The sequence below is a fragment of the Gossypium hirsutum genome, chromosome D05, assembly GCF_007990345.1.
Source record: "Gossypium hirsutum isolate 1008001.06 chromosome D05, Gossypium_hirsutum_v2.1, whole genome shotgun sequence".
NCBI classification, from domain to species: Eukaryota; Viridiplantae; Streptophyta; class Magnoliopsida; order Malvales; family Malvaceae; genus Gossypium; species Gossypium hirsutum.
This window is the reverse complement of record NC_053441.1, coordinates 58,070,634-58,091,254: the sequence shown is the minus strand read 5'-3', so window position 1 is coordinate 58,091,254 and position 20,621 is coordinate 58,070,634. Positions and strand designations below refer to the sequence as shown.

Genomic DNA, 20,621 nt, shown 5'->3' with positions numbered 1-20,621 from the left:
AATTAATTAAGGTTGTAGTGAAATTAGTATAAAAATTTAGGTTTAATGTGAAAGTTAGGCTAATCTTGATTTTAGGGACTAAATTGAATAAAGTATAAAAGTTACGTAATTTGATAATTAAATGTGAAATTGTTTGTGAATTGATGAAATGTGTGGTTTGTTTTATTCCATAGCTAACGTCGTTTCAAAATCCTCGAGTAAAAAAAGGAATGATAAAGTCGATGTCGAATAGCTTGAAATCTATTGTTGGTGTTTTTATAATCTAAACTATTGTATTTGTTACTATTACACGTTGTATTATTAGGTAAGTATATAAGGTAAGTTAATTACCAGAGTAATGTTGCAAAATGATAAATTCGAATTGAATTGTTATGATCAAATAATTATTTGTGATAAATGATTAAATTATATAACTATAAAATAACATATATTGTATGTGAGATTATATTTGGAAATGAGATGCATGTGAGATTATATACTATATGGAAATGAGATGTTTTGTTATGTTGGTAAATGAATGATTGAATTGATAATTGGTGATGTACGATTGTGTAATTTGTTATAAATTGAATTGAGAAATGGTGATGTATGATTGTGTAATTTGTTATAAATTGAATTGAGAAAATTATTACCCTATTAACTGTTCGGGTAGGGTTAGGTATAATTGACATGCCTCAAGATAGGAAGAGTTTAAGGTTTTACGACTATGTGTCAGGGAGTGTTGGGCACCCCATTCGTCAGATATACTGACCAGTGCTGGGCACATATATTTTTCGATTTTACCGGCTAAAGCAGGGTGCAATTAATTTCTATGGTTAATCTGTTAGGCACTTGGTGACCAACTTTGATGTGTTGGTTGGATCTGTGTATCTGAGTCCGAGTCATGTTAATAGGGGAAGTAATTGATAAAATTGAAATCATGACTTGAGATGATAATGGTTTGGAAATGAAAATGTTATTAAATAACAAATGTGATATAATGGAATAAATTATATAACGAAATGTGATTTGGAAATTAAAGTAGTGAATGGTTATGTAATGAAGGAGTAATATTAAATTAAGTATGATATGAATCAAATTATGAATGTGATAATATCGATTAGCATTAGCATATAATTGTGTAACTTTTAAAATTAGGTAAGGGTAATTTGGTAATTAGGTAAATTAAAGATAAAATAAATAAAACAAAAGACAATGCTATCATCTTTTTCATTTTTCCTTCACCAACCAATTTTTTCAAGAAGAGAAGCCATTGGAGAAGCTTCAAACTTTCGGCTAGTGTATGGTAGGCTTTCCTCGTCCCGTTTTTAATGATTTTTTATATTTTTGGGATCGTTGTAGTTTAACCTAGCTAACGAAAAGACTAATTTGCAAAATGGTGGAAAGTATAGGGTTTGACCATGAGATCAATTTAGTTTTTTGTGAAGTTTAATGGAAGAAAATGAATCTTTGTTGTGAGTTAAACAACTTTTGTTAAGTGATTTTTGATGAAATTGTCAATTAGGGGTTAAATTGAGAATGTGATAATTGTATGGTAAATTTGTGAAATTGTGAAAAGTATGGGCTACTATAAACATGTATAAAATTTGGCTAGGCTTGTGTATGGAGGAAATTGCATGGATTTCATTTTACGAGCCTAGGGACTAAATTGTAAAGAAGTCAAAAGTATAAGGGCAAAATGTTAATTTTGACAAAACATGATTTTTGGATTGAATTGAATAGAATGAGGTTTAAATTAGTTAAATTTGATTATATATGTAAAGAAAAGCAACGTACGAAATTAGATCGGGGAAAAGATAAAGTGTTAGAGTAATCGATAGATTTTCTCCATACGAATTCGAGGTAAGTTCGTATTTTTAATAAGCATTATATTATATATGATTTAAATGATTTATTATTATATTCTTGATGATACAACTCCACGAAAATATCCAACGAAGTTTCGGTGACTTTCAGATCCCGTTTGAACTTTAGGAATATATAGGATACAAATGACATGTCATTTGGGGTTACCGTGTTTTGGGTGCTGGTCTCGTAAGTCCTACTGGTGGCTAAGTTTTCGGCATGTGTTGTGGTTACTTTACAGCTTGTGTGAGTAGCACTGTGTAACTACATCTTGACTGACAGCTTGTGAGAGCAAACCCAGTTATGGCTTAAGAAAGAGCATTGATTCGAGATATGAGACAGTAGTGGTTTTGACCACATGTTGGAACATAATGTGCGAGATTCCCGTGTATCCGATATTATTCTAGTGGTTCAACGGGTATGAGAATAAGGAAATATCGACAAATGCTTCAATTAAAATGGCTATGAAAGCATGGAAAGGTATGAGTTATTGGATGATCGAAATATGCTTAGCCGCATGCTTGAAAATGTGAATGTATTTATGTAGTGTGTATTTCAATGTGAGTGTGTGCTAGTTGTGAATTGGTATTTTGGTATCAAATAGTTGATCTTGATAAGTGGCATATATGTTAAGTTTTAGGCACAATGGTGCATATATGTGTTTAACCATTGAGGTAGATTTTGGAGGCATTATTGGCATGTTTTTAAATGGTCAATTGAGGTGCTTATGAGCATCATAGTTGTTGGTGATGAAATTGCATGTTTTAGGCTTGATTTGGCTGGTTTGAATGCCTAATTATGATTTGGTCATATGCTAATTGATGTGTATAAGTTGGTACCAAATTTGGGTGAGAAATATGGCTTGGAACATGACCTATTTTTGTCCACACGGGCAGAGACACGGTCGTGTGTCTCATCTATGTGTGACACACGACCAGGTGACACGGCCATGTCCCCTATAACTTTTAAAGAAAGCAAGTCAGTAGCCTCATACGGCCTAGCACATGGGTGTGTGGCTTGGCCTTGTGGCATAAGTTAGTATACCTTCCAGTTTTCACACGGCCTAGCACACGGGCGTGTGGCTTGGCTATGTGTCACAAGTTAGTGAGTTACACGGGTTGGGACACGGTTGTGTGTCCCCATTTCGAAGACACACCGCCTGGCCATACGGGCAAGTGTCCCCTGCACCTTTGAAAAATTTCCATGTTTTTTGGAAAATTCTTTGAGTTCTCGGTTTAGTTCGACGTGTTTTTAATGTCTATTTTGGGCCTTGAGGACTTGTTTTAGGGACTACTTGATTGATTATGAATGGTTTTTGATTTGAATGTGAGATGAACATGAAATTGTCTATGTGTTTGATCTGTAAGTCCGGTAATGCTCTATAACCCTATTTTGACGTCGGATACAGGTTAGGGGTGTTACAATTAATTTCTAATTTTTTTATAATTTTAATGATTTTAATAACTTTTTACGTGTTTTATAATTCTAAAATGTATTTGGACAAATGGTTGTCCGTCAAATGAACCTAAATAACCATTTGTCTAGATTTATTGTGTACTTCTTTTAAAAATAATTTTATGATATTTTTGAAATTTCTTATTTTTGCTGATCTATTAACAGCCATTTTGTTGTTGTCATTAAATACTAATGGTCAACATTAACCAAATGGCCTATATGGCCAGTTTTGTTAGTTCAATGACTTAATTGGGGGTACAAAATTTGAAGGACGTAATTGATTGTTTTGAAAATATAACATCCTATACCCAACTTGATCGTCGAGTTAAAGTTACGAAAAGCCACATTCATTGCCAGAGTAACTATGATCAATAAAAATTGTCATAGTCAACACCAACCTGGTAAGATATTGTCCGCTTTGGGCACACATAACCCTCACAACTTTGTTCTTGGGAGCTCCCATACACCCCCAAAAAACCATTTACCACTTAAGTGTTGCTACCCCTTTATATAGTCCAGGTCTTTCCTATGCTTTGTTGATGTGGGATTCGCCTAGGGTGTTACAATCACCCCTTTAGGGACTCAGCATCCTTGCTAAGGTTTATCTCACCATCGCTCAAGAGGCACGATGAATGGTTCTGATACCAATAAATGTAACACCCCAAACCTGACCTAAACGTTATGGTCAAATCTGGTAATGTTACTGCAAGTTCGTTTAAAAACCCAGAATTTGTTGATTTGAAAAGGCGTCATTAGCTTTTGTTACATGGAAATCCAACTTGTTTAAAAACACATCTTATTGTTTACACTTTCTAAAACGTATAAGTTTACTGTAGAATTCTTAATGCGTTAGATTTTGAAAAACACCATTTATTGTTTTGAAAATCCACTGCTTCGAAAGGAAACCAAGTGTCATCAGTAAAAATGGTTTAAACAATTTTAAACAGAAAAACAATAATAAAATCCAAAACAGTCCTAAGTGTCCAAACAATCCAAAATTTACAAAACACCTTAAGTCCAAATTTAAGTAAATAAAATATACCAAATTATGAAAATCGAGCTCCCGTCACACCAATCCGCTCTAAGTTTAAAGATTACCTGAAAGTGTCAGACAATCAGAAAGTGAGTTTTTTGAAACTCAGTGTGTAACATACAATTTTTTAACAATAGAAATTTGCCAAACAAAAATATCAGAAACAGAACATATCAGAGCAGTACAGAGGCATAAATATTATCTTATCCCCATTCGCTACACACCTACCCCGACAATCCCAACACACTAGATGGAGTATGAAACACCTATCCAACCTTACACGCCACTTAGTGTCGATATGACACTTTTCAAAATAAATGTAGCTTAATTGCCAAATCAATAGGAGAATTACCACCATTCTTCAAATATCACCATTCTTAACCTATTTTTGGAAAATAATATATCATATTAAAGCAATTGAGAGAGAATTAGGAGACATACATTAACCAACAAAGCTATTGTTAATGCATCAGTTTTCTCTGCAAAATACAGAAGTGATAGCGATCGTAAATCAAGTACATGTAATAGGCTCAATTTGCCCGGGCTCGTATGCAAAAACCAAATAAAAGAATAAATAAAGTCAAAACAATTACAGAGTCCATTTACATTTATCCAAACAGCCCAAATTACATCAGCCCAGTAATACCAAACCTAAGCTAATGACCCGAAACCCAACTAACCCTAACCCAACACCAAACTGTCGAAACCCTAGCAGCATGCAACCTCTAGCGTCGCAGCAGCTAGAGTCTTCTTTGCGCGGATTGCGCCTCCACGTGCGTGCGCACTCTTCCGTGGCTTCCATACCTGCAAAAAATTAGATCTAAATGGCAGTAAACACAGCAAATCACAGAATAGATAGTTTTCATTCTTTTATTTTATTTTTATTTTTGCACCTCTTGGCTATAAAGGGCCGATTTTCAATCTGTAAAAGGGGGTATAGAAAGAAAGATAGAAAATAGATTGAAAATAGAGATAAAAAAGAAAAGTTTGAATAAAAGGTGATTTTTTGTGTTCATCATTTTTTATGTTTTTATTTTTATGCATAAAATAAAAGGAAGAGAAGAAAGAAAGCTTACCTTGGCACCCGGATCTACTCCAACGGGGTTCAAAAACCCAACTCGGTGAGTATCCGGCCACCGATTACGGTGGAGCTATGGTGGAAGGACAGTGACGCGGCAGTGGCTCAAGGAAAAGTTAAAAACCCTAGCAGAGAAAGCTAGGGTTGTTCTGTTTTTATTGAAAAATGGCAGAAAATGGAATGTTTTTAGAAAAATTTTGATTTTATAGCAGGCATGAAACGACGTCGTTTAGGGCCTATTTCAGTGGCCCCAAAACGGTGCCGTATAGGCCTATACCCGCGTGTGTGACCCGATCCACCTAGGTGACCTGCATGTTTTCGCTGGTGGGGATATTTGTGCATTTGGTCCCCCGCTTTTGTGTCATTTTCAATGAAGTTTTTTCACATATTTACAGTTTTGGCCACAAAATTTCTCTCCTGTTTCAATTTGATCCATAGACCATACGCATAAGTCTCACTGGAACGACACCTGGGATTAGTGTGGGGATATTTCTCTTTGGGTCCTCTTTCTGTTGCCCGCATTATGATTGGGTCCTTTTTGTGTTTTCCGTTTTTAATTCGGCCCCCAAACTCTGTTTATTTTCAATTTAATCCTTAATTTGTTCTTTTTTGTTTTTTAAATATTTTAATATATTATTAATACTGTTATATTGCATCATTATTATTGTATTATTATTTATTAATATTATTATAACCATGTATTTGTGCATACTTCTTATAATATATGCATATACATTTTATATTTCATATACGTACATACATTTGTTTTTGTTTGTTTTGTGTTCTATAATTTTAAAATATATATGTATATTTTATAATACATATACATATTTTATTTTATTTTTATTTTATTTTCATAGCTTTTATATACATGTATATATATACATTTATATTTTATAATATATATACATCTTTCATATTTCATGATCCATGCATATACATGCATTTTCAATAATATACATCTACGTATTTTTTTTTTTTAGAAATTAGTATAGGTTTTTTTCTTTTTGTATATTTCATTCATTCATTTATATATATATATACTTATATGTATATATATTTAATATATGCATATACATATTTTCAAAATTTACTTATATATCATACTTATATATATACATATTCTGTAAATACACATACACATATAATTTAAATTAAAGTATTTGTTTATGTTATACATTAACATTTTATCATTTAATATATATATTTGGTTTCATCAAAGCATTAAAATCATTTTTGTGCAAAGGCTTTCAAGATAATGTAATATTCGATATTTGGGATTTGCAGGAAGATTGAGCCCTAATGTATTGGGTTCTAATTTTCCTTAATAATCCTAAATAATCGAGAATATTTTTTTCAAAACGCATGAATAAAAAAATTTATTTTCGAGAATTCAATATGTTGTGTCCTAATGTATTGGGTATGACATATTGTTTTCTTGAGATGAAAATCTTCCTATAAAAAAGGTAATATTCAAAGTTTGGGAATTTTGAGAGATTGTACTCTAACGTATTGAGTTTCGATTTCTTCACCTAACTTAAACAATCGAATATTCCCTAAATAAGAGGATTTCAATATGTAATTTGGTTTATACAATTTTTTAAATACAAGGATCATATTTTAAAAATCTTCTCGAACTTTTGACACCAAGACATTAAATAATCAATTTGGTACCGATTTTGGGCGTTACGAGGGTGCTAGCCCTTCCTCGTGCGTAACTGACTCCCGAACCTGTTTTCTCAAATTTTGTAGACCAAAATCGCTTTCAAGGTGAGCCGATCACACCTCAATAAAGGATCGGTGGCGACTCCAATTTTTGTCTTAAAGTCGACAACTTAATTTTTTGTTTTATCAAAAAATGGTTTCGACAAAATACAATGCCAAGAATTTCAAGGTCTGGAACACATAATTCCACCTTCAAAGAACAAGTATAAGCAATAACATACTAATATAATTGTTGCTAACGACATAGCTGTAAATTGAGGATGGGAAGTTATTTGCACTAGATAAAATTTTTTGAAAAAAAAAACCATAGATTTTCATCGAGGAAAACAAAAAATAGATTGATCTCTTCACTCTTCATCCATGTTCTTGGTTTCGAAGTAAATAATACCTTAACAATAACCATCTCTATTGAATATAAAGTGGCTTTCCATTAAGCCAACATTTCCCTGAAATAAATGATAACAATCCTAGAAGTAAATCAAATCTGTGTCCTTAATCCTTACACTTTAAACTATAGTAAAGCAAATGTAATATTGGAGCAAATTACAACCACAAAATATTGTCACGCGCTTGCAAATCGCGTGGTATTAAGTGATTCTTTTGCTTCAAATTCGCCTAGATCAATCTTACTCTCGAAAGTGGGCACCAAAAAAATTAAGAAGCAACGAGAGAACAAGAAAAGCCACAAAAAAGTAATACCATACCAAGTGTTCGAGTAAATACTCGTAAAAGTATGATCTTACTCAAGAATGAGCTACAATGGGATGATTACAAATGGGAAGGTATCTATTTATAGTTGAAGTCCTAAAGATTGAATAGTACAATTTAATTTATATCAACAGTCAAGATCAAAATCAATATAATCTTAAAAAATTTATATGAGCCTCTAATATTATAAATATTCCAAGATTAATTTCTGTATTTACTATAGTAACCTTAGTAACGTGCCAAAATTTTTATGTTTCTAACACGTTACTCTACTGGCACAAATCAAATGTAAGTTATATTCATGTTTTCAGTCATTCAATCATATCTCTAATTTAGCACTTAATTTATTGTATAGAAGTTACGTGCATTTTAATTTTTTCCATGATATTTAAATACAAATATTTTAAATTATTTCATATTAACCTTTTTTTTATAAATACATGCAATAAATCTATACACCGCACAGTATGAAAATTAATTAAAGAATATTGCTCGCAAGATACTTTAATCAAATATTAAAATGTTTGACTTTAACTTAATCGATAATTCGAATTGTTTGAATTTGAGCTCGATTGATAACTATCAAATCAAATTTTTTTTTTTAAACTTGAAAAACTTTCAAATTCAAGTATTACACTCTTAATTCATGACAAATGTCCAAATATAAATGTAGAAATATGACTCTCTAATAGAAGTGCTCATGGGCGGGCCGGGTTCGGGCCGAGCCTAGGAAAAACTTTTGGCCCGCAACCTAGGCCCGGGCCTAGCCTAAAATATGAGCCTGAAATTTTGTCCAGGCTCGGCCCGGGAAAAAATTCCTAAGCCCGAGCCCAGCCGGACCAAGCCCTTTCTTTTAATAAAACACTAAAAATTTATTTTAAAAATAAAATAATAAAAAAATTATTTTAAAATTTAAAAAATAAAAAACATATATTTATTATATTTGGGCCGGGCCGACCGAGTCCGGGCCAAAAAAGTTGTGCCCGAAGCCCGACCCGTTTTCTAAACGGGCCTCTTTTTTTGCCCAAGCCCATATTTCGGGCCTATATTTTTACCCAAACCCTCTCATATTTTGGGCGGGTCGTCGGGCCTGGCCGGGCCACCCTGCCCATGGACACCTCTACTCTCTAACACCCTTCAAAACATATAAGAATATTGAAAAAAAGTGAACGATACTACATTTACAACCATACCATGTAACATAGACATTCTTTTAATCCTTTGCATAATATTTATAGCAAAATTTATTTTGGAGGTTTAAATATGGCAAAAACTTTCTGTATTGCATCCACCAAGTAGTAGCATAATTAGGGGCTTGTAGGTCCGACCCCAAAAATGATTTTTTTATTTAAGCTTTTTAAACTTTTTAAAATTTTAAATAGTAAAGGTAAAATTAAAATTATACTTTGGTCCCTCTTAAAAATGATAAAAAATTGATTTAATCCTTTAAATTTTATAAAAATATAAACTATTAAAATTGCAAAATTGCATTTTTACCATCAAGAAAAAGAATTAATTAAAAGTATAATGATAATTTTAGCCCTCAACATTTATATATTTTTATTAAATTTGATTCTTATTTTTTAATCTAAATTTAGTAATTAAACTTTTAAAAAGAATTAAATTGTCATTTTCCTAATAGAGATGTTGATTAAAACATTAATTTTAGTGAATTATTTATTAGTTTATAATAATAAATTGTATATTATATGTTTATATTTTATTTTTAATATTTAATATTTAGATGCAATGTTTAAAGATTATATTTTGTTAAGTCAAGCTTTAATTTGATAAGAGTTTTGATATAAAAAAATAATGTTTTTGAGTAAAACTTGTTTTTGAAATAAAACTTTATAAATTTGAAAGTAAAAATTTGTTTCAAAATATTTTGAGAGAGAAATTTTAAATCTAATCTTTCAAATACTTGAAAATTATTTTGGAAGTTTTTTAAAACAATAAACAATTTTTCTAACATTTTTAAACAAGTTAAAATACTCACAGGGATCAAAGTATTGATACCCTAAACAATGTATTGATACCTTAACCCCAAGTATTGATACCAAATTGAGCTTCGAAATTCAAAAAAGCAGCACGAATAAAAGAGAATCGATATATTGACCAAAGTATCGATACTCTTTCATAGTATCGATACTGAATTGAGCTTCTATCTCTAAAAAAAATATTGAGGACAAATACAAAGTATCAATACCTTACCAAATATATTGATACCTCCTCCTAGTAATGATATTGTTTTAAGGTTCAATGTTTTGAAAATTAAACAATAAATTATCCGAGTATCGATACCTCATAGCAAGTATCAATACATACCCTATTGTATCGATACTACAGGCTTTAATGATCACTAAATTGAGGCATTAAATGCCCAAAGTATCGATAGCCCTCCAAAGGTATCGATACTTGTTGTTGTAGGTGACATTAATGCATTGGTTTTTACATCCCAATGATTCTATTCAATTCCATAACAACCACAATGGGTGGAAATCAATTTGGGACTATAAATACCAGCTTTCAAATGTTCAACAACAATAAAAAGATTACAAAAGATTAAGAGCCATCAAGAAAGATCAACAACTCCTTTTTCAACCTTTGTGCTTCAATTCTTTATCTTTTTCTTGTATACACTTGTGAGCATGTATTGTTTTTTATCAGTTCAAGTATTTTCTTTGTGTTAGTGCTTAATTGACAAACATCCTTGTAATGAATCAAAAGTCAATGGTGTTAAAAAGTGAGGTTTTGGGACTCCGTTTCCATGAACCAGACTCGTAAATATTTTTATTAAATATTTATAGAGTTTTATTAGAAGCGAGTTGAATTTCGGTTAAGAAATTTAATTGAATTAAGGCTTAATTTTAGTATAGAGACTAAATCGCGTAAGTGATAAACGTATGAATTACTAAAGAATTCTAATTAGAATTTATTTAAGGGGACTTAAAAGGTAATTATACCTATGGCTTATAAGTAGACGGCAACATGGTTTTAAATGTTAAATATGCTGTAAATTTTTACTTCAAATAAATAAATTAATAACATAAAACATAATATAATAAAATAACTTAAAACAAGTTAGTGGAACATAAAATAAAAACATTTTCATTCTTTCTTCATGCAAGCCGAAATTAAAGGGAGAAGAAGAAGTATTCGACATTAGAGGTTTAAGCATTCAAGCTTCAATTTATTTTCTTGTAATTTTTATGTTTTCGGAATTCTGATGTCTTATTTTTTCATTCAACCCATGTCTTCTTTTTCAATATTGTTTAAGATTTTGGATGTTACCATTATTGAGTAGTTAAAGTCTTAGGGACTAATTTGATAGATTTCTAGGTTAGAAGTGAAAAGGGGTTAAATTGTGAAGTTAATGGTTGATTTTGAGTAATAGGGACCAAATTATGAAAAACTAAAAATTAGGGGATGACATTGAGAAATAGGGAATTAATTAGGCTTGTAGTGAAATTAGTATAAAATTTTAGGGTTTCATGTGAAAGTTAGGCTAGTCCCAATTTTAGGGGCTAAATTGAATAAAGTACAAAAGTTACGTAATTTGATAATTAAATGTGAAATTGTTTGTGTATTGATGAAATGTGTGGTTTGTTTTATTCCATAGCTAATGTCGTTTCAGAATCCTCGAGTAAGAAAGGGAAAGATAAAGTCGATGTTGAATAGCTTAAAATCTATTGTTGGTGTTTTTATAATCTAAACTTTTGTATTTGTTACTATTACACATTGTATTATTAGGAAAGTATATAAGGTAAGTTAATTGCTAGATTAATGTTGCAAAATGATAAATTTGAATTGAATTGTTATGATCAAATAATTATTGGTGATAAATGATTAAATTGTATAGATGTAATAATATCATATATCGTATGTGAGATTATATTTCGAAATGAGATGCATGTGAGATTATATTCTATATGGAAATGAGATGTTTTGTTATGTTGGTAAATGAATGATTGAATTGATAATTGGTGATGTATGATTATGTAATTTGTTATAAATTGAATTGAGAAAATTATTACCCTATTAACTGTTCAGGTAGGATAGGAAGAGTTTAAGGTTTTACGACTATGTGTCAGGGAGTGTTGGGAACCCCATTCGTCAGTTATACTGACCAGTGCTGGGCACATATATTTTTTGATTTTACTGGCTAGCGCAAGGTGCAATTAATTTCTATGGTTTATCTGCTAGGCACTTGGTGACAAACTTTGATGTGTTGGTTGGATCCGCATATCCGAGTCTGAGTCATGTTAATAGGGGAAGTAATTGATAAAACTGAAATCATGACTTGAGATGATAATGGTTTGGAAATGAAAATGTTATTAAATAGCAAATGTGATATAATGGAATGAATTATATAACGAAATGTGATTTGGAAATTAAAGTAGTGTATGGTTATGTAATGAAGGAATAATATTAAATTAAGTATGATATGAATCAAACTATGAATGTGATAATATCGCATAGTATTAGCATATAATTGTATTTTAATTTTATTTTTATGTTCGATTTATAGAAATACCACATGCCTTTCGTCATCTGGCATCGATTGGCCGCTTTTTTACTTTCACCGAACCTCGTTTTCTCGTGTTTTCATTACACATCTGATTCGGATTTGATGTGAACGCTCCCACGAGATAACCAGAACCTACAATTAACCAATAAATCACCGAATTAGTGATTAAATCGATACTAAAATTGAAACCAGAATGATCCATTCAACCCATTATTCAACTAAACCCTTACCTTCAATCGAAAGATGGTAGTTACGTACAACTAAGTCACCAACAGACAATCCCGAGCCCCTTGGTCTTCCCCTAAATGGCATTAACAAAAACACTGTCAATAAAGAAACACCAACCAAAAGCAATAACTACACCTACACAAACTTGCTAAATTGAATTACAATAAGAATTTGAGACAAAAGAGAGTGATGAGCGAACTACAATACTGATCAAATAATAATGGCACATAGTTTAGTTGGAACGAAAGACTGTAGAGTGGAAAGGGAGGAATTTTTTTCAAAGAAAGAGAAAAAAATAGAGAGAAGAAAGGAAAGGAAAAAAAAGTGAGAGAAGGGGGAAGAGTTTTGGGAAAAATCAAAAATAAAATTAAAAATAAAAATTAAATAAAAACTAAATCAAATGTAACAGAAATCCTTTACTCTCCCACTACCTACCTTATCCCTTAGAGTCCTACCAACTAACCACATCCAACTACCTTAAAGTTTCAATTTCGCCAAACCTCTATCTGACAACCGAAGCAAAAATTATCACTCTAATTCACACAGAAACTCAAACACAAAATCTTAAGGCAAGCTAACTCCTTACCACTCGAACCAGCAAGCTCATTCTGATATAATTTACTAAAGATAATATATAAACCCAATCACCAATGAATAGGCTACAATAAAAAATAACCTATTTTCCCAAAAGTGGGGGTTAAACCCAAGACCTCAAACACACAACCAAAACCTTAGCCACTGAAGCAGATACACATTTATGACAAAATTCCCAGAAATAAAGTAAAATTAGTCAGGGCATTAGAACTCTACCCCTTAAAAGAAATTTTAGCCTCAAAATTTACCTGATCCGAACAGATGAGGATACTACTGAAGCATCGAGTCCTCAAGTTCCCGCGTGGCTTCCTCAATGCCATGATTCTTCCATAGAACCTTAACTAATGGAATAGACTTCCTCCTCAAAACCTTTACATGGCGATCTAAAATTTAAATCGGCTCATCCTTAAATGTCAAATTTGGTCTAACCTCAATCTCCTCAACAGAAACAACATGAATGGGTCAAACCGATACCTCTTCAACATAGAGATGTGAAATACGTTATGAATACGGTCTAACTCTGAAGGTAACTCTAACTGATAAGCGATCAGTCCCACACACTTCAAAATTCGATAAGGCCTAATGAACTTAGGGCTCAACTTGCCCTTACGTCCAAACCTAGAACTTTCTTCCACAAAGATACCTTACGAAAAATGGAGTCACCCCCAGAGTAATCGATATCCCTCTTTTTCAAATCTGCATATGACTTTTGTCTATCAAAAGCTGTCTTAAGACGATCCTGAATTAATCTGACCTTGCCCTCAGTCTTGGAAACCAACTCAGGACCCAACACCCGTCGCTCCCCCAGCTTAGTCCAACATAGTGAAGTACGACACTTACAACCATACAGAGCTTTGTAAGGTGTCATCTGGATGCTAGTGTAATGACCCAAAATTCACAGACATCGAAAAAGTATGCTATTGGGCTTCCATCTTTGTAAATCGAGTTCGAAAATAATTATTAGAAATATTTATGAGTCTAGTAGTGCGTCTAATTAAATTTTAATTAGGTGAATTTAGCTTAATTAAGAGTAATTGCGAAAAAGGATTAAATTGAATAAAGGGTAAAGGTTTAATTATAGATTAAAAGAAAATGGAAAGAGGTTAAAATGGCAATTATGCCAATTAACATAAGTGAGGCGGCATAAGCCGTTAAAATCTAAGATTTTTATATGATTTTTTAAAAATCTTAGTATTAATTATTATTAAGGTTTTATATTAAATTATAAATTATATTAATTATTATATTATGAAATAAATAAATTAAGACATGACAAATATAGGGTGATAAGTGGTACATGTGTAATATATATACACTTGTATTAAAATTATTTATTTACTTAAAATTTAAGTAAAAAGATATTTATAACATTAATTAATATTATTTATTAATATTATCATTATCATGACATTATATTTATGCCAAATGTATGATGATTAAATAATACATGTATAAAAAGATAAATATATACAACTGTAATATTTATATTTGTATATTAAGTAGATATTTATTATTTAAAAGATATTTATTAGATAAATAATTAAATTATAATATTTTTATGTGATTAATAAATTAATTTGTGACAAGTGTAGGGTATAGATTAAGTACAAGTGTAAAATAATATATGTATACATTTGTAATATATGGATTAGTTAAAAATTAGATATTTATTATTATTAATTAGTACATATATAAGAAATGAAAGAAATGAAAAGAAAAAAAAGAATAGCAGAACCATTTCGAAACAGAGCAGGGGAAAGGAGAAAAAGAAAAGAAAAGGAAAAACTAAGGTTTAAGGTTTTAAAACTTTAAAAGCTAACAAAGAACTCGGGGCATCAGTATAAAAAGGAAAGGAAAAAAGTCATCAAGGAGTAACTGCGAAATTCGAGTTTGTATTACTATAATTCAAATTATTTATTTTTTCATTAAATGTTAAATTAATTTATGTATATGGTAAGTAAATTATAAGGTAAGTGTTTTTGTTGAATTGAATGAAAACTGATGTAACACCCCTTAACCCTAAACCGTCACCTGAACAGGGTTATGAGGCATTACCGGACATATCAAACAATTTACAAATAATTTTTAAATAAATAACCAACATATTAAAATAAATCATAAATTGTTTAAATTTTAACAATTGATTACATTCATTGATCATTTTTTTATAAAAATTTCGGCAACATTTCTACTTATTTTTACATATAACCCCCTGTAAAATTTCAAACATAACCAACCCAATTCCAGTATTTCAACCAAAGCATTTATATACTTAAATCTTACTTGACATATTGACATAACAACTTAATTAATAAAAATCCTATTATCATTTCTAATTAACACATAAAACTAATCAAGCCATTTCAATTTGATACTAATGCCATAAAGGACTTCTACCATTTTACTAACATAATCATCAAAACACATAATATCTTACTTTACAACAAAACTATATAACATACCAAAATAACTATTATAATTCTTATGTACATGCCACTTTCAATTTAGGAAAAAGACATCACCAAAATCTCTATGTCGGAGTCGGGATTGTCCTGGATGCTGAACCGAGACTCTGACCCCTTTTTAACCTGTGCACGGAAACAACCGTACGCTGAGTATTTTATACTCAGTGGTATTACCATAATTCAAATTATAATAGCAATAAAGAATTATAATTGTCAAGCATGTAACTATTCAATTTCTTAAATATCAATTAATTCATAAACTTTCATTATTTAACAATAACAATACAATTTTTAGCAAATTTTTTATCTCAATCACATGTAACAATTTCAATCACAACATAAGCATTAATTTCATGCCTTTCATTTTCAATATCAATTTCAATCCGCAATTTTAAATTTTCTCATATTCAATTATTCACCCTATTAACAATCTGGACTTTGACGGATACACGGATTTCAACCCAACACACCAGTACGGCACATTGTGCCTAAAACGGTACATAGTACCTGATCAGTATACGACACATAAGTGCCTGAAACGACACACGAGGTGCCTGATATACGACACACGAGGTGCCTGATATACGACACATAAAGTGCCTGAGATGCGACACATAAAGTGCCTGATCGGCAAGGCCGATAAATCCCGTACTCATCCAAATCCTATGGCATGCCAACTATATCCGGCTTAGCCCGACTAGTTAATAGGGTATATAAATTTCACAATCTAATTTTCACTTTTATTTCAAGAATTCATTTTCAATATCAATTATATTTTTTTTTCCATTCACTAATTAAAACACAGTTCAATACTAACACATACTTTTCTGATTCAATTTAATTTTTTTTCCAAATTCAATTCAATAAAGTCACTTACCTTATTATATGCTTACCATACACATAATTTAAATTTAACATCAAATAATAAATAATTTGAAGTATAGTAATACAAACCCGAATTTTGCTCGATTATTCTTCAATAACCTTCTCATTTCCTTTGTGTGTCGATGCCTCGAGTTCCTTGTTAGCTATGAAAATAATAATAATTTACACCATCAATTACAACATTAATTTATAATAATAGAATTTATATCTAATTTATACTTTAATTCCAATTTAATCCTAACTAAATTTATTTACTTTTCTAATTTAATTCACACTCTATTTCTATTCAAATTTCTTCTAAACTCAAATTTAACTACCAAATTTTCAACATATTTCATTAATTTCAAATTTTCCTCAATTTAATCCTTACAAACATAAAACTTATAGCTTACTTCACACTTTAATCCTTTTATCAACTCTAACTAGAAATTCTATCAAATAAAACCTCAATTCCAACATTTATTCAACATAAACCCTACTCAAAAAAATCTATTAACTTTCAAATTTTCAACTTAAATCCAAGAGTATTTCACTCTAGGATTCCAAAAATATCAAATTTATGAGAAAAGGACTTGATTTTACTTACCTATTAAACTTCAAGCTTCAAATCCCTAGTTTTCCCTTTTATTTTTCTTTCCCCTTTCCTTCCTTTCTTTTTCGTCTGTTCTCTATTTCTATTCTGTTCTTCTTTTGTTTCTTTGTCTTTTTATTTTACTTACTTTACTTTATTTCTTTTATTTTAACTAGTAATATTAATAATATATGTTATATAAAAATCTTTTACTTATTATTTAATCATATATTTATTTTTATTACAAGTGTACCTATGTAATTATTACTATTACACTTGTCTTAATCTTTACCACATTTGTCATCTATTTAATTTATATAATATAATACAATATAATATAATATAATATAATATAATATATAAAACATAAAAATCTAAGATTTTTATCACTTATACCGTCCCATTTCTTGTTAATGGCTTAATTGCCATTTTAACCCTTTTTATTTTTTATTAATCTATAATTCAACTTTTACCCCTAGTTCAATTTAGTCCTTTTTCCTAATTTCTCTTAATTAAACTAAATTTACCTAATTAATACCTAATTAAGCACTAAACTAAACTCTTAATTACTTCTAATAATTATTTTCGAACTCAATTTATTAAGACGGAGGCCCAATATTATACTTTTTCGATACCCGTGAATTTTTGGGTTATTACAACTGAGTTGAACGATGAATATGAATTGAAATTGAATTGTATGTGGATTGAAATGGAAAAAGTATATTGAATTGAGTTGTAATTAAATTGAGAATGAAATTGAAATTGAAAAGTAATACGGAATATCCTATTAACTAGTCGGGCTAAGTTGGATATAGTTGGCATGCCATAGGATTTGGAAAAGTACGGGATTTATCGACTTTTTCGATCAAACACTTTATATGTCGCATATCAGACACTTTATGTGTCGTATTTCAGGCACCTTGTGTGTCGTATCAGGCACCTCGTGTGTCGTTTTATTCACTTATGTGTCGTATACTGATCAGGTACTGTGTATCGTTTTAGGCACAATGTGCCGTACTGGTGTGTTTGGGTTGGAATCCGTGTATCCATCAAATTCCAGATTGTTAATAGGGTGAATAATTGAAATGAGAAAATCAAATGAATTTGATCGATTGTAGTATTGAATATGAGAAAATTTAAAATTGTGGATTGAAATTGAGATTGAAAATGAATGGCAGGAACTTATTAATGTTCATGTAATGATTGAAAATATTATATGTGATATGTGATTGAAATTGAAGAATAGCTAAAAATTGTACTGTTATTGTTAATTAATGAAAGTTTAAGAATGAATTGATATTTGAAAATATGCTTGATAATTATATTCTATTATTATTATTATTATTATTATTTGAATTATGGTAATACCACTGAGTATGGAATACTCAGCGTACGGTTGTTTCTGTGCGCAGGTTGATAGGAGTCAAGTGTCCCGGTCCAGCATCCAAACGATCCCGACTCCAGCATAAAGATTTTGGTGATGTTTTCTTCCTTTAAATGAATGTGGCATGTATATAAGGATTATAATGGTTATTTTGGTATGTTATACGATTTTGTTGTAAAGAAAGATATTTGGTGTTTTGATGATTAAATTAGTGAAATGGTAGAAATAATTTATGACATTAGTATTGAATTGAAACGGTTTGAATAATTTTATGAGCTAATTAGAAATGAGTTTCATCAATTAAGTTGTTAAGTCAATATCTCAAATATGATTTAAGTATATTTGAGAATATAAATGCATTGGTTGAAATACTGGAATTGGTTTGGTTGCGATTTGAAATTAGAAGGGAAGGTTAAATATTTATAAAGGGGTTATATTGAATTTTTTAAAAAAAAAAGAAAAAAATGAATGAAGTCAATTAGTAAAACTTTATATGAATTTATGATTATATTATAATATATTTATTATTTATTTAGGAATTATTTGTAGATTATCTGATAGGTCTGGTAATGCCTCATAACCTTGTTTCGACAACGATTTAGGGTTAGAGGGTGTTATAGCTAGACTGAAAACTGTTGTTATAGACGAACTCAGCCAAAGGTAGGAAATCATCTCAACTACCTCGAAAATCAATTACATAACTTCAAAGCATACCCTCCAGTATCTGAATCACCCACTCAGATTGACCATCGACCTAAGGATGGAATGCAGTACTGAAGTTCAATCTCGAACCCAAAGCCTCATAAAGTTTTTTTCAAAATCGAGACATGAATTTAGGATCTCTATCTAAAATTATCAAAATCGAAACCCTATGAAGTCTCACAATCTCAAAAATATAGCTTGGCCAATTTCTGCAAAGAATAATCTGTCCAAACTAGAATAAAATGGGCAAACTTGGTCAACCAGTCCACGATGACCATACAAAATCCTTTTTAGTAGGTGTTGAAGGCAACCCACTAACGAAGTCCATCATTATACACTCAAATTTCCATAAGGGAATCTTAACTTGCTGGCACGTTAGACAACGAGCAACGAAATCGGTTATAGTGGAAGAATCTGCTACAGCTTAAGAAATTGCATGGCCAATTGGTACTGACATAGAAAGGTGGGCCAAAGAGGAATTTTAAAATGAATGGAGCAGTAAATGAAGTTATTTCTATTTAAGGAGTTAATTTGGAAAACTACATGCCATTTATTCGATATTATGTACCACTTACTTTTTTTTTCTTATGAGCGAAGAAAGATTTATTGAGCTATAAGAAAAAAACAAAGTATGTGAATTCTGCTAATTAATCAAAGATTAAAAAAGAAAACTAAGATTTTTGACAAAACTTACAATTATTTGTCTTGGTCTAATGTTGGCACATTAAAAGCATTCTTCACTGTTAACTTCAATTGAATCTCTTTTCTTAAGCATTCTTCATTGCCAACTTGCCCTCATGTCCAAACCGCAAAACTTTCTTCCATAAAGATACCATCCTCTCACTCTCTCCCTCCCTCTTCACTTACTCGTTAGTTTCTTTCTTTATGGTTGGTTTTTTTTATCTTTTATGCTTTTTTTCTCTCTCTTTTTTTATTCTTTTGTTAATTTGTGTATCATTTGTCCTTTGTGCTATCAGTTTTAGTCATTAAGGGTAAGGTTGCTTCATCCTCCATTTTTTTAGCCATGTATTAAAATTACTTCATTAGGCGTTTAGGGTTTCAGAGCTTTAGTAGTGTGGTATTAATTTGTATTTTGTATACTTAATGAGTTCGATGCATTTTTAGGAGAAGAATGAGAGCTGTTGGGTGTTCCTTCGATGACTTAGATATTGTTGTTGTTGTTTTCTTTGTGCTAGGTGCTTTAATGTTATGTTAGTGAGTCATTCTTGATTTAGTGTTGCATTTTGATACTAATTTGATACGTTTGGAATATTGATTTTAGGTTCTAGTGTGTTCTTTCATGAATCTACATCAAAATCAGCAATCAGACGTGTGATCTAACTCGAAAAACTCATCGAAAATTTAGAAAATATGCAAAACAAGGTTGTTTTCTAAAACTGTCCAGTGACACATAACC

The 20,621-nt window shown here is 30.6% G+C and overlaps 1 long non-coding RNA gene across 1 annotated transcript in view; it reads left to right on the top strand.

Moving 5' to 3' along the window:
• The window catches only part of LOC107903652 (uncharacterized), a 41,542-nt gene extending 21,815 nt beyond the window's left edge, over window positions 1-19,727 (top strand). The window contains exons 2-3 of the long non-coding RNA XR_001685876.2: window positions 15,087-15,089; window positions 19,681-19,727. This is a non-coding gene — a long non-coding RNA (uncharacterized lncRNA). The remainder of the gene's footprint in view (window positions 1-15,086; window positions 15,090-19,680) is intronic.
• The last annotated feature ends 894 nt before the right edge of the window (window positions 19,728-20,621 follow it).